The sequence below is a fragment of the Thunnus thynnus genome, chromosome 3 (assembly GCF_963924715.1).
Source record: "Thunnus thynnus chromosome 3, fThuThy2.1, whole genome shotgun sequence".
NCBI classification, from domain to species: Eukaryota; Metazoa; Chordata; class Actinopteri; order Scombriformes; family Scombridae; genus Thunnus; species Thunnus thynnus.
In genome coordinates, this window is record NC_089519.1 from 12,069,769 (window position 1) to 12,086,170 (window position 16,402).

The 16,402-nt window shown below is 37.5% G+C and overlaps 2 non-coding genes across 2 annotated transcripts; both read right to left on the reverse strand.

Annotated features, from left to right (window-relative positions):
• Positions 1-136: 136 nt before the first annotated feature.
• On the reverse strand, positions 137-208 carry trnaq-cug (transfer RNA glutamine (anticodon CUG)). The gene has a single exon. It is a non-coding gene; the product is annotated as a tRNA-Gln (tRNA).
• An 856-nt stretch (positions 209-1,064) lies between these two features.
• trnai-aau (transfer RNA isoleucine (anticodon AAU)) lies at positions 1,065-1,138 on the reverse strand. Its single transcript has one exon. It is a non-coding gene; the product is annotated as a tRNA-Ile (tRNA).
• Positions 1,139-16,402: the final 15,264 nt, after the last annotated feature.

A 16,402-nucleotide genomic window follows, 5' to 3' on the forward strand; every position in this document is an offset into this window, starting at 1 on the left:
TCAGTATCATTAAAATGTAAACTTATCAAGAAAGAATATTTCCTAGTAGAAAATGTAAGTATGTCACTGTGATGTGAAGCAATGTTTGGCTCTCTCTCTTGCAGTAGAGCGCATATAAATATGTGGTTAAAAATTCAGGTTCCACCGAGATTTGAACTCGGATCGCTGGATTCAGAGTCCAGAGTGCTAACCATTACACCATGGAACCATTTCTGCTCCCCAGGTCTACTTATATGACTTATCAAATCAACTACGGTCAACAGCTAATGATATCGTATGTGGTTACAATCACTAATTGGGCATTTCATATTCTTTTTGATCAATAATTACTGTTTCCACAGACGTTAACGTAACTCAAGTTAGTTAACGTCTTATTTTTTCCCCCACAAAATAACGTTAGCCTGACAGCCAAGCAGCAAGCTCCAGGTCTGAACAGTGAAGCCAATGCGGAAGTGCCTGCATCATCCATGACCTAAATTCATTAATGAATGCTTTAGGGCGTGACTACCTTGTGATTGACAAGTCGCTACCAAGGCGGAAGCATTGGATAAATTACGTATATTATGTATAGTAACCCCAGATTGGAATAGGAGGACAGGCGTAGCTGTCGCTATTTTAGTGTGTTTCCAGCTCATGAAAGTTAAGTGTAACATTTTAGTCGCGAAAAACTCTTCTTCAGTGTTCAGTTGTACTAAAAGACCCTCTAAGGAGTCAGCTGTTCAGTTTTTTCCAGCAAGTACATTTTGTTTTAAATCTGTTTTCACCAGCCAAAATTAGCATTAGCGTTATTACAGTTAACCATGGAGAGCAAATACGCGTTTTAAACTTTAACCAACCCAGCTAGCAGCTAGTGTAAAGGTTAGCGCCACCCTCTGGTCCAAATATGGTCACTCCTGGCTCCAAAAGTCCAAGATGGCGACGCTCTGAATGCCGAACTGGAGGCTTCAAAACAGTAGTCCACAAACCAATCGGTGACGTGACGGTGGCTACGTCCATTAAAGTAAAAATGACGGAATCTCGTGCTAACGGCGCTAATGAGCTAGTACAAGAAAGAAAAACTCAAGTGGCCCGTACGGGGATCGAACCCGCGACCTTGGCGTTATTAGCACCACGCTCTAACCAACTGAGCTAACCGGCCACGAGTTTGTCGCCTGAATTTATTATTTATAGCCTATCAATATATCCATCCTATTAAAATGACTAAAGTCATTTCATATGAGAGTAATGGTACAGAAACTGTGTACAAAACTACTGCACATGTAAATTGGTGAATTCCACAAGCTGTTTTTTCCTTCATACTGACTACTTTGGAAAAACGGGCAACTTATTGATAAAATGGAAATTTAAGGCTAAATCACAATTCTTGACCCACAATTTTATCAGTCGAACGTTAACCGTTTCTGGGATCCTGATTACTTTCCACTGATGCCACTGATGCTATGCTGTTACTACCTTCCCGGGGTCCATGTGATATTGGGCAAAATCTAACATTGCTGAAAGAATGGTACAATAAACATACACTCATAACACACTACAATGTTTATAACACACTACAATGTCGCTGTAAGCAGCGTAACGACAGTTCAAAGTGTTTATTAACGTACAGTATTTGTCAACAATTCTGATATGGAATACTGTATCATTCAAAAAGGTGTACTTGAAAACAGGGTTTTGTATCTGTAACAGCAGTTTTGTAAACATTATGTTTGTAACTGGAAAATTCTGTGCTGCAAGCTTGCATATATATACTTGCAGGCTGAACATTTTGGTGTCTGCCTGCTAACCCTGTTAGGCTGCAAGGTTGTGCATTCAGTTACAGGCCTGCAAGCCTGTATTCACGACCTGTGAGGCAAAAACACTTGCACGGGAGTGTGTGCACACGCATACAGACTTTGACATGTTAACTGCGTGTTGTATATTTTGCAGTCATGTTCTGTACAATGAGCTTTGTGAGAAGGAGGGATGGGACCTTAAAGTCTTGCCCAATCAGCCTTGTTAGAGCCACCACAGAGAATCCAATTTGTTGACCATTCTTTTCTCAATCATTTTTTTCTGTATTGAGCAATCTTTATGTGTTTGTTACCTCACTCTCTGCTGGTAAGCTAATGCTAATATCACTAACATTATGTTGTCAGTATAATCTTTATTCTTTATTCTGTCCACATTTAATTCATTCAGTCTGGGGTTTATATGGATACAATGAATACAGTAGATTTTGAAGAGGTAATTTTACCTGGTTGTGTGTGGTCCAGTAGGATCTTCTAGGTAGCAGCTACAGGCAAAAAATAAAGATGCTTTATTTTTTCAATTTTTATATGCTACCTGCAGGCAGTAAGTGTTATAGCTGCATTTTTAATAGCCAGTGTTTTCTTGTGTTCTTTGAGTTTTCAGGTACAACTTTTTGAATAACATAATATTCCATATTCTGACAACATTTTGAAAAAACATACCCTATATATATATTTTACTATATTGTGATTCATTATCTATTTATACACCAGCCTCTACTTGGGTGCCCATGACTTGTTGACAAATAATATTAGCAATGAATAAACATTTGGCTGATATCTGCTTACAACTACATGTGTTATAAACCATTTATTTGCAGTTTTATACTCATTACAAATGCTAGGAGGACCCCAAATAGCCTAAAGTGTTACCGGAAAAAAATATGACAAAATAAATTTGATTAAAACAGAACTGAATCAGTAAACAACCCAGAAACATTAAGAAAGACAAACCAAAGGATAATTCTAAGTTAGATTATGTTACTTAAAATATATTTCAGCAGTTTAAAGGTCTTTGTAAAGACCTGAGGAGATCACGTAAACCAGCATTCTTTGTTCAGATGTCTTGCTGACAGATGAAGAATGCAATGCATTCTTTTGAAATGGCATTTTCTTGAATTGTTTTATTGTTTTATATTTTCACTCTGTGTTTTCAGTAGTACTACTATAAGTAATGTGCTTGATGTTAGCTGTTTCTAATCTGAAGAGATATGGAATGTCTTTCAGATAATTTGTTTTTGGTTTAGAAAGAGATTGTAGACTGAATTTCTAACTCTTACTACAGATGTAACTGATATAAGAAATACAGATGCCTGTAACCAAGAAAGCGAACTACTTACTTAATCACTTGCAATGTCTTAAAATGGGTCCAGAATCTAATGTGATACTTACAAACACCTACACCTCATGTTTTTTTTTGTTTTTTTATCTAAATCCACATTACACAATGAAACACACTTTACAAGAGGCATACAAACAGCTTGAGTTGAAATGCAATGTACCAGTGTTTACTCAGGTATGTAATGCTGTGATTTCTGTCCTTGTGAACAGTTAGTACATAGTGTACCAGTCACATTCCCAAAGGAGCGCTTACATATTTTCCTAGAAAAAGGAACAATACCATGTAACCACTACAGATTAAACTAACCACACAGTGATTTGTTAGGGTGTACAGGGAAAAGGCAGTTATAGTTTATGACACTGTGTTGTAAAGACAGAAGTAATCACAAGCTTTGGCTCTACAGCTGTACATGATGATACTTTCAATCTTTTCATTTTGACAGATTTTTTTGTCCTTTATTTACTCTCATTCTTCATCATTTCATTGTAGGGAATTGCTATCTTACCATATATGGTGAGAAAGCTTATCCTCTAAGGCTGGAATTATGTGCATTAGAGTAGTTTATAGATTTTACCATCACAGTAAACTTCCATAGTAATACCACAAAACGATGATTGGGATACAGCGTGACGGTGGAAGAAAAGACAAGGTTTTTATGGTTCCTACCCTTTCTTAATACAAAAATGTGTGTTTTCAAGGCAACGCTGCAAAGGCCACCGGCCAAAGCCAGGAATATAGGTGAAAAGTGACTGAGACGTGGCTGAGAAATGTGCTTGTTCACTTTTCTGAGTGTTTCATCATTTGCACAAAGAACATTTCAGAGAGGTAAGATTGTGTAACTTGTTTTAGAGTGATTACTTCTGGCATCACAAGCATGTAAGAGACTTGTGAGGGTGCTCATTCACGGGCTCATCACCAATAAAGTGACATTGTAGGTTTCATAAGGCAGTGGTTCTCAAACTTTTTCACATTGAGGACCCATAAACTGACATAAATTAGAACATGGACCCCCATCTGATAAAATTTTTGCTTTCAGATGTTTTATTACAGAAAGTATATGAAACCCATGACCAAAATAGTCATACATTCTGTCATTGTGTTACTGACGGATGAAGTTATAGTAAAAATAAATGATTCCCCTTTTTACTGGGGAGCACCTAGAGCCCCCTCAAGGACCCCTGTGGGTCCCTGGACCCCACTTTGAGACCCACTGGCATGAAGTGATCAAACAAGATGTAGGATCACCTTAAGTGACACATGGTCAGTACGTATATAAGGGAAATCGAATAATTCCAAGAAACATTCCTGATACCAATAACACCTGGTAGGGGTTGTTCAGAAAGGTGGCACCTAAGACTTCTGTCCACATGATTTAATTCCTATTTTGTCCTTAAAGGATGCCATGAACGGGCTTCCTCATGGTCTGGCATGTTTACACATGAAACAGTATGATGGCATGGGTCTTCATATAGGGGGGATGGGATTTGAAAAGAAGTTTTAATATCGGTGGCACAAAGATGGCAAAATTGTAGCCTTCACTCTGTTGTAGAGGATCACTCACCTTCTTCTCCTTCAGCCACACTTACTAAGAAGCTGAGGGAGGTCAAGGAGCAAGGACATATTTCTGTCCCAGGTGTCAAGCCACATACAGCACCAGTCAAAAGTTTGGACATTTTCTTATTCAAGTTAATGGGAAGGTGTGTCTAAACTTGACTTCTCACAGTTGATAGAAGGTGTTCCTTCTTTGGATTGATATTTTGTACCTGGCCCCAAGCACAAGATGATTCATTAGAACAAGATCTTGGTCAATTAAATCCCCACCCTGTTCTGTGAAAGCTGGTATGGGGATCTATGTTAACATGCATGAAGATACAATCTTCTTCTTTATCGCAATGGATATTTCAACAATCCAGGTGCAACACTGCCTGTCAACTGCAATGGTGCTCCTGTGGGGTGAGATCGAAATATTATTGATATGATATTGAAAGTTATGATGTTCTAAATGATGTATGGTTCAACAGGTGGATGGAAAAAACCCAGGCACATTACTACATAACTCACAGCACAACTAATGGTAATGGAATCCATGGCTCACCTCATGATCACCAGCTTGACATGTCATAGATGTGCAAGGTTTCATGTCGCCAAAATCAGGAAAGCTATCTTCATGTTTTCCCTGGAAACCATAGTGTTTTACTTCAAATCAAATGAAACAACTTTATTTTTTACATTTTGTTTTCAAAAACAAAGAATACAGTACATACTTCCCTAATGTATCTTTTTCTACTTTACAGGTTGCATAGAAGCAAAGACACAATAGGCTATGAACAAGAAAAAAGTATTTGTCTGACGATTTAGTTAATACAAGTAAACAAGTAAAAGCCATAAATGCTATAAGAGTACTAAGATACACACATATGTACCATATGCAGCAGAATTCAACGTACAACAGGAAACAAATGGCAAGTGCTTTCCAATGTTTGATCAGGTTGGGGTAAGTCAAAGTGCCCATCCCTAAACCATTTTCATTGATCTATTTGTTTAGTTTTGTCAGACTCAGACTTGCATCAATCAATATTTCAAGGATTGGTAATGTCGGTTCATCACTTTGTGTCCAGACTGAAATATCTCAACAACTATTGGATGGATTGCCATGAAAAGTTCATGTCCCATTCTTGTCCCCCTAATGATGAATTGTAGTAATTTTTTGTGATCCCTTACCTTTTCATCTGGTGCCATCATCAGGTTAAAATGTTACTTTGTACAGTAGCACTAAATATTTAATAAATGATTTATAACACACTATAATGTAGTTATAAGCAGATATAAGGACATTTTCAAGTGTATTAATGTACAGTATTTGTCAACAATCATAACTCTTCCTATGAAGACATACTTTATATTAACACATCTGTGTTCTACTATGTTGTTGTCAGTATACATACTAACTAGGGATGTCAACGGTTAACTGTTAATTGGTTAACCGCCAAGAATATTTTTGACCGGTTACATCGATCTATAGGTAATTGGCGTACTATAGGGTTGGCTACTGAACTCAGGACGAGAGTGAGTGCAGCCCTGAAATAATTTTAAAAAACACACATTGACAGGAGCACCAACCCATAGATGGACGTGATGGATCCTTTTTACCAACATGCACGGCAGCTAGCAGCTAGTTACCATGGCTGGCATTGTTAACATAGCTATGCCCTGCTGTGTGTAGCCCTCTGTTACTGTGACTAAATGCATTAAAAACACTTTGAGGTGAAGAAGGATGAGCTAAAAGTCAAGCTAACCAGGGCAGACAAACTGGACAGTTCTCAAACGGTAGCTACATCACAACTTTTCTTAAAAATGAACCCGTTAGTTACTGGTTAATTGGTGTTGGTCTATCGAAAGCAAAATTAACCTAAACTGACATCTGTAGTACTAATTTATATATGCTATCATTATCTGTTTTTACACCAGCCTCCACTTTTAGATGCCCCCAGGACAAGCTAATGTTGTTGACAAATGCATTAAAAAACACTTATATCTGCTTATAACAACATTATAGTGTGCTATAAACCATTTATTAAATGTACATACTGCATATAAATGGTAAATAGGGGGACTTGTCACCCTTCGTACAATACTGACCAAAATACTGTAAAAGCTAATGACATTCCAGCCTCAGCTGTACTTTGTGTTTAGTGCTATCAACTAATGTTAGCATGCTAACACACTAAAAATAAGATTAAACATATAAATATTATACCTGCTAAACATCAGCATGTTTACATTGTCACTGTGAACATGTTAGCCTGCTGACTAGCATTTAGCTCAAGGCACTGCTGTGCCTAAGTTAGCTGCTAAGTGTGGCTGTATCTTGTTGATATAAACATTGAATCAAATGATACAAATACAAATATTTTTGGCCTCTTTTAGCTCGTTGTTTTTTCCCCACACACGTAACAGGGTTATTCATCTGAGTCTGTGACAGATGACTCCTGTAGTCAAAGCAGGCTGAATCACATGCTGTCTTCCTTGCAAATTACACAAGGAACACAAGATCAAAGCCAAAAGAACCAATAAAAGCTGGTTACTACATCTAGAGAGCAAGGAAAAGAGAGACACAGACCAGAAATAATGCATTCAGGTAGGGACTAAGAATATTCAAGAATGAATGTGACCCAAAATCAAATAATGGAATTCAGGCTTGATTTGAGCTGGCGGTATAAGTGAATGTGGCATCTTCTCAGATTATTATTGAATACAGCACTAATAAATCAGTGACAGTAGATCAGTTCTGTTTAAGTAGATGTGTCCCTATCAATGAAGGAGCTTGTCAGTTCCAATTGGAGCAAATGCAACATGTAAATTTATTCACAACAAGGAACAAATGACATAAAATAAAGCAAATACACCTGTATGGTCTTGTATTGTCAGCCCGTAACATGACAATGTTGACCAGTTGCAGGTTATTGCAGGAACGTGGCCGTGCAAAAATGTTAACAATTCAGCTATCCGGACTTTGCACACTGTGGTGATTAAAACCAGCTGTGGTTCCTCTTTGTGGTCATAAACCTGCCATTTTAGCCTTGCACACAAAACCAAATTTTACTTTAGAGTCTACTGCCTGTCTGAAGGTGGCTAAGACTGAGGATTTAGTTGTTTCACAGGCATGTCCATACTTGGGATCAAAACATCTCCTGGGTAGACACTGGAGACACGTGCACGCTCCTGTGATGGCACAACCAGATCAGAAGTGGAGTTTAGAGAGAGTGAGACAAAATAATCCGAAGACAAAAAAGAGACCACAAAAGACATTTATTTCAACATCGATTAGTTACACAAATATTCACTATGGCATGATGACAGACTTTTGTCTCACAGTGTGTCCAGACACCATAGAGCAGATTTTTAAGTGAGTTTTGAAGCATCAGGATCAGTTTGTGAAACTAGTCTGCATTTTCTCAGAGGAGAGATAATCATCACTCTTCAGGGGTGGCTCAAAGAGTTTTGAATCACTTCTGACTCAGCCTGCAAAGTTTGCATACCATTTTCTTGGGTGACGCATTTAAAATAAACATACAAAACATGACATGAAATCTCCTAGGGTTGTGCAATCTTAAACATTGTCATGTTATACACACATACACACACACACACACACACACACACACTGACTGGAAAACACACCCTATACAGCAAGATATACACATAAGCCTGGGTGGTTTTCTTGTCCCGTCTAAACAGACTTTTATCAAACGAATGTATCATCAACAAACATCTAAACTCTACCAGGGCAAGTCTTATACACAGAGGTGTGTCAGTGTGTTACGTAAATATGTATGTGAAATATCTGGCTGTGTGTAGAGGAGGAGTGGCATCACAGTTTTCTTTAGTGTGGAATGGTCTAAAGTCTTAAAAAACTTGAGTCCTATTTGCTTACAGGTGGAGCGAATACACAATCACAGCAGCACAAACAGTAAAATCAATTGAGCTAATCGTGTCTCACCTTTGAAGCAAGTGAGTCAACTGTGGTTGTCATTGAAACTCTAAGATATTTGATACTGATCATTACAACTGATGCACACCACCCAAAATATGTCTGCATGTGCATTGCGTCGCTTTAATCAAGAGAGGGAAGCAGCTTCTGTGTTAATCATCAGTGTGGTTTATCATCAATGTGTCATCGTTTGTGCATGCATTTCTAGGTCAGAGCTCTGGCGCGTGCACATGTTTCAGAGTCGTACTCAGATCAGAACTTGTTATGATGCCTCGGGAAATGGCACTGAGAGAGCAGAATAAACTCTCTCAGCCACACCACCGTTGCCTCAGATTTTGTTCCAGTCATATCAGGCACACTTTAAGGTGGCAATGTTGGCATGGCTGTCTCCTCTTAACGACTACACATGACTTACTGATATGTAACACTGCCTAATTTGTCTTCACAAAGTGCTGTGTGGCTGTGTAATGTCTCCAAATCCCCCTCCTCCTGTTCTCTCCCCTAAATTCAGGACTTCATCAAAGGTTTGGTGTTTTTTTTTGGTCGTCTCTTCTGGCTTCCTGATAAGGTACAGCTAGTGCAGCTGCATTTTCTTCACACAGGCACTCAAGGCACTCACACACACACACACGTGAATGCCGGTAGCTCAGTCAGTGGAAAAGTACTGGACAAAGCTGAAACTGTGACTGCGCACCAACCCTCATCACTGCCATCAATGCTCTGACACACAAAGCAATGGCTGCCTCCTCAGTGTATTGAATTACACACAAGGACATTGTGTGAGATCAAACTTGTTATTTGACCACTGAATGCATAATCAGTGACACTAGTACAGCTTTAACAGTCATTACAGTGTGTTTGCATGCTGAAAGGGGTTAATACAGCTAGTTTTATACTGGGGAGGCCTGGCTCATGTGTACCCTGTGCAGCATGTAAAAAGATACAAAAATGGCACAATCAAGCACAGGAAATCCTAACATTTAGCATGTTGAGAACTCAACAGTATGGGCAAAAGACAGCGTTTCAGGAGCAATCCATTACTAATTGTGTTAAACCTGATGAAAAATGTAATAAAATAAGCTGAAACAGCTGACTGTGATATTTCCATTAACTGTGGATTAACTAATGTCACATCATTTTTGCAGAGTGAAGTGTGGTTATGTGATTTCTGACTTAACCTGGAGTTTTAGAGCAGCCAGATAAATGTAAATGCCTCACTTGACTTTGTGCCCTAACCTGATTGTTAACAGTAATGTGTTTTTAGTGTGCATGTAAATACCTGCAGTTTAAAAGATCATTCAAGGGTTTTGCATGCCCATTATACTTGGATTATATTTATAATGTTTACATTGGACTATTTTACACCTAATGACCTCTGCAAAAAGCCAATGTTCAGTGTCAGTGCATACATCTTTTGCTATGTTTAGGTTAATTTGATTTGTTTAAGTTACTTAGTTAAGTTTGTTTGCTTGATTACCTTGCTTTATTTTGTTTTGTGTATATTTTGCTTAGGTTTTTAGTATAGCATTTCCTTGATGTGGCAATTTTGATTTTTTTTTTGGTTTTCCTTTCCCTGAGAAGAGTTTCACTGCTGTGGTGCATAGATGCATATCTCTGATATTGTAAATAGTAGTTATGTGTGCATGTTGTGAAATTATTAATCAGTCTAGTGAATTGACCGCACTATCTTTGTTTTCTTTTGCTTTTGCTTTCATAATTTACACCATTTTTCTGTGTGTGTAGGGAGTACGTGTGTATGGTAACTTGTACCAATATTAAGCTTTCCCCATTTACAAAACGTAAAAATGGGGAATTTTAAATAGAACAAATTTCAAATAAATTATTGTCCATTGTTAATAGTTTACAGTTGTAATACTTGTTTGAATACATTAAGTCTATAATAAATCATATAGTATATATAATAAATATATATTTAATCTATAATACTGTATTTTGTTACATTTAGTTCCTCTGTCTTAAGCAGAAGCTGTTACTTTGAAAGGAACTTATTTAGATTTTAAAAAGTTGGGGTGGGATGGCATCTACAGGATCAGGTGGCAATTACCAGAAATCTTGCTAAACAGTTGGGTGCATGTGGGCAAGACCTCTATCCTATACTGTACTTTGCATTACTGACTGAAATTGGGGTTTGGGATGTGTTTTTCCTTTCTTCCATGCTGCCACTCATTTCCATTGATTTCCACAGTATACAGTATGCATCATGTCTTCCTTGATTTTGAAGAAGTTACATAATTTTGCATGGTAACACAACTTTTTAAGTTAGTTTCCACCTGCATCTCCACCTGATAATGGCACTTCCACCAATAAATGAACAAATAAAACACAAAGAGCATTTTAACACTTCGCAGTTTAACTTTGGATAACAGTCAATATATAGGGCATTAGTAATTTGTATAATCAACTAAAACTTCCCAGCACTTAAGTGATTCACACTTATTACTCATGGTATCACCCATCATGTGAATACCCAGATTGTCTGTGAGTGAACATGACAGCATTTCAAGTCAAGACAGAAGGTCCAGCTAATTGGACTAATAAGGGCTGGTTTGGGACAGGTTTCAAAAAGGACTTTCTCCCAAAAGGAGAGATGGCATGAGTGTGTTTCTCTCTTCTCCCAGATGAAGTCCTAGCTGGCATGATGACTGGGATGTCAGGTCTCAAATGACCAGGGTGGGTGACATTTCAGACCAGCTGCTGAACAGCAGTAGACAGAGATAGCCTACCGGGGCATCACTGGGACAGGACCCTAGAGAAATGAGGGTAATGTTTTTTCGGAGAGAAAAGGGGAGATTGGAGTAAAACAAGGGGAGATTGGAGTAAAACTGAAAAAGTGAATGACAGAAAACACAAATTGGTGATAGCATTGACTCATAGCTGTTTGGCCCATAAAGAGGACATTGTCTAACCTTTGCTGAATGAGAAGTAAATATAGCCGAGTAATAAAGTGGATGTAATTCAGCCTGAATACACATTAACTACATGAAGCTGATTCAAAATGGCATGGTGCCCGTGCAGAAGAATGTTTTTCATGCATGCTAGCATGCTAACATGATATTTCTACATGTTTAGTTAGCTAAATAACTGGCTAATGTTAGCTTTTAGATTTAACTATAACATGGCTAGTTATGTAGCGAATTTGACACTGAGCATTTCACCATTCTGCTTTCACACAAATACTATGGCTGTCAGATTAACAACATTAATAATTTTGTTTTACTTCCAGGGCAACAGAAGTATTTGTTCCTACACCTTTCTAAAACTTCTTGTAATTATTTTCCTGTCCAGTCCAGTCAATATTTTCATTCTGTTTAGTTTTAAAGTTTCATTTAAATGATATTCAAACTCTAACCTCCACTGTACCTAGAAAGAATATGTGAAAGTTGTGTGACATTGGTTTTCAAGGGAAACTATCTGCAGTGATACCTATTAGCTGGGGAACAGCTATAATTAAAAGCAGCAGTAGGCTGTCCTTTGTTTTGAAACATGACCGTCTCCCTCCTATATAGATGACCTGTTATGAATAAAGTGAAAGGGAAGTAAGAGCAGAGTATTTTTCCTCTCACACTGGCTGGTTAAAGTCACTAAATTACTGTCTTTAGTGCCAAACTTAAACATCATCATCGGCATTGCAGGCTCGGAAGACCATCGATTTCTTGAGCATTAAAGAACAAAGCTGCTGGTTGTTTTATGTCACTTTCAGCATTTATCATTATTCTTTTTAAGAAGCCCTAAAAAAGATCCTCTCACTTATTTTACCCCCCCTGCAAATATTTTTCAGAAAACCATATAAGCTTAATGTTCTGTCTGCTTGAGAATTGTGTGTTGAAGAATTTCCAATAAGCTAAATATAAGTGAAATCTCGATTTGAGAGGCCTAAGCTGAGGAAGACTGACACCAAAAAGAGCAAGCACCAATTCAGTTGGCGATATTCGTTCAGCAGTATTCTCCTAAACTTTCCAGTCCGTGACAAAGTCAAGTAGACTATGCATGTAGAAGCCACTCAACATAGCTGGTTGTTTAGCCCTAAGCTCAAATGTCGTCTAAGTGGCAAACTCCTGGATCAGAAATGATAAAACGAAACTTAGTCACACAAGATCATTTGCACTTAAGCAGTCTGTATTAATAGTTCTGTTCGGGTGTTGATGGCCACCAGTCAAAGTGCTGGTCTTTGTGGCAGCGGGGTTAATACATGTATTTACAAGTGGTTCCTAGTGTTTTTTTTAATACGAGTATGTCTCCTGTCTCTTAAACCAAACTGCTCTTTTCTCAATGTCTCCAGTTTCATATACAGCTGTGCTATATTATTAACTGTATAGACTGTATTTACTGGATCTTATAGAAATGCCATAACTGCCACTAGAGGTCCCTACATCTGAATGGACCAGCATGTTCAGTTGGGAACTGGTCATCACCAGAACCATAAATTAGCTATTGCAACATAAAAAAGTACATATATGATTTATGTTTCTCAGTAGTGGGCAGATTAATTAATAATTTAGTTACATGAAGCTGTAAATAACAATTAAACCCAAAAACATCAATAGTAGCCTACTGTTGTATTGTAGTGATCTAAGAGTATATTGTTAGATGGAATAGCTTGTATTTATTTTATTGTAAAAGCAAATTATTTAATAGTAATATGATTTAGTAATTGATTTGTGAGAATACGCAAATTGTATATAAATGTCTGTCCATATAACAATTTTCAATGAATATTGTGTTAAGTAGTGAAATTTCATAGAAATTGGAAAAAAGTAAAATGCAAAAATCTGTTTAATAAGCTAAAAAAGCCAATTTTCAGTTTTATCATTTGCTGAATGAGTGAACAAGATAACACAGATCAATATTTTGTGGTCTTACTTGGATCAGCTGTGTATCATCAGTGTAGTTTAGTTGCAGTTCTGCTGAACCTGAGTTTGTTTTAACAGGGCAATCACCTCTGAAAACTTAATTAAACTGAAGCATTAAACCACAGCTAAGCTACTGACTTAACTGCTAGAGCCTTGATGTTGTAGTAGCTGATATTTGGAGACCTATTGAAACAATACCTCAGGCCATATACCCAAGGTACCATTCAGACTTACAGCGACAAGCCAACAGCATTTTTCAAGCCTCATCTTCTCCCAGTTTAGCAGTAAAATAGACCTATATGGGGAAAAAGACCAGATCCCAGGCTCTGTCCGAGCATGTTAAGCTTTGTTGTATCACCTGGCAAAAACAGTAGTGGCACCTCACAAAAAAAAATTATGTAAAAATTGATGACACCCGTCAATGGTATTTTTTTCCTTGACCTGGGACTCAACATGTTTGGTGAACTATTGAACAGGAAAAGCAGGAGTAGTCCACACTGGCCTCCTTGCCCAGAGGTATTGTCTCTATCGTGTCTCAGCTTTGACTGTTCAACATAAAGTTCATCCCTTTTACTCAATAAAACAAAAGTAGACCAAGCACCCCTCTCCCCTGATCATAATTGTTATTTGAACGGCTCATTTGAAACCCTGCAGGTTGTTTCCTCTAACCACATGCTCTTGCTTGGCTGGTTGACACAAAAGAATAAAGTCATACTGCCCAGCAAAAACACTCATTCATGTGTTTCAAGTACATGGAGGTCTTCATTGAAACTGCATGACTGTTTTGGCTTAGATCCACCAAAAACATTTTATCTTTCCAAGTGAAAGGACTGACTCAAGTTTGAATGAAGTATGAGCTTAAAGAGCTACTTGGAATCTGTCTTTAAATGGAAAAATGTCTTTTGCACATTATATTTATTAAATAATAAGGATGATGGTTATAGTGATTAGACATTATATTTTGTTGTGTTGACTTTTACTCCAGCACACTGGATATTAAATGAAACCGATTATGAGCGTAATATGACTTGCATCCAGAGGTGAACAATGGGAATGAATTCTATCACTATTCACAAATTGGGTCTGTATAAAAAGGGTTAAGTACAATGTGAACATTTATAATCACCCTTTAACAGGTTCATTATGATATCTATAAAGAGGGGCTTTGTATTTATAATTTAGACAACACATCTTCATAATTAAATGACCACATATAGGTCAATTGTACCTGCACTCCAGAACAACCCATAGGAGCGTAAAATGCCGCTTTCCAAAATAGGAGTGCAATATGCCACTTTCCAAAATCACTCTTAAAAAATAATTATGTTGTTTATGTTTACCAACACTGTGGTTATGGTCTGGTTAGGTCTAGACACAAAACCACTTAGGGTTAGGGTTGGGGAAAGATCATGGTTTGGGTTAAAATGATTACTTGAAATGTGGTTTCTACTTAAAAATGTCCCAATAGATCCATGGTAATTTATGTACTCAAATCAGTGTAAATATTTTTTTTTCACCTGACATCACACCTACTCAAGGATAGACTATCTCTTGATCAACTATAAGTTTCTTTCTTTAGAGACACTGCGACTATGCAGCAATTTTAATATCTGATCATAGCCCCCTTTCATAACAAACATATGTCCAGGACCTGGAAATTTCATAATACGTTATTACCTAGCAAACCTTTTGTTGAGGACATAAAATCTCAAATACAGTTCTATCTCTCAACAAATAACACACCAGATGTTTCTAAAAGCACGCTCTGGGAAGCATTTAAGGCATATAGTCATGGGCAGATTATTTCTCAAAAGGCATTAGCCACACGAGTGAGAAATGAGCACCGTAAAACTCTGACAGATCAAATTCTCAAACGTAATCAGCAACATCTAATTTCTCCCTCATCTGAATTGTACAAAGAAAGGCTCTCCTTCCAAACTGAGTTCAATCTCCTTTCTACTTCGGAGATGACTAATATGATGACACAGGCTAATCATAAACTCTATGAACATGGTGAAAAGGCAGGCAATGTCCTTGCACACCAAATTAGGGAATCAGCCACTTCTAGATTAATCACAAAGATTCATACTAGCTCTGGACAAGTAAGTCAAGAAGAAGAAATTAATGATGAATTCAAACATTTTTATTCCAATTTGTATTCTAAAGAATCAGCTGGAGGTTCAAAATTAATTGATAGTTTTTTCTATAAATTTAATATACCTTCCATAAGTCAGGGAGATAAGAGCAACCTGAGGGAGACATTACCATAGAAGAAATACATCAAGCTATACACAACATGCAATGCTCGAAAGCCTCAAGCCCAGATGGGTATATGGCAGAATTCTTCAAAACATTCATAGAACATATATCCCCCTTGTTACTCGAAGTATTTAATGGTTTCCTTAATACTGATCACCTCCTACCAACATTATATCAGGAATGTATTTCTGTGCTCCTTAAAAAGGACAAAGATCTGCTCAACACATGCTCATATAGACCATTGAGTTTTCTCGATGTAGATGCAAAATTGCTAGCCAAGATTTTAGCTACATGTCTGGAGAGAGTGCTCCCAACAGTAATATCTTGGGATCAAACAGATTTTATTAAAAATAGACATTTATTTTTCAATCTTCGGTGATTATTAAATATTATTTATTCACCCAGCACAAACCCTCACAATCCCAAAGTGCTAATATCTCTCAATGCAGAGAAGGCTTTCGATAGGATCACATGGGACTTTCATATGTCTCACCTTTAGCTTCCGTTCATATGAATGGGTTCAGATCTGATTATTTACCTTTAAGGCGCTCCACCAAACAATGTTGCCTTCTCTCTCCACTCCTTTTCACACTATCGAGCTGCTTGTGGTTTCTTTGTGTGCTTCAGATACTTACACTGGAATCATCAGTGG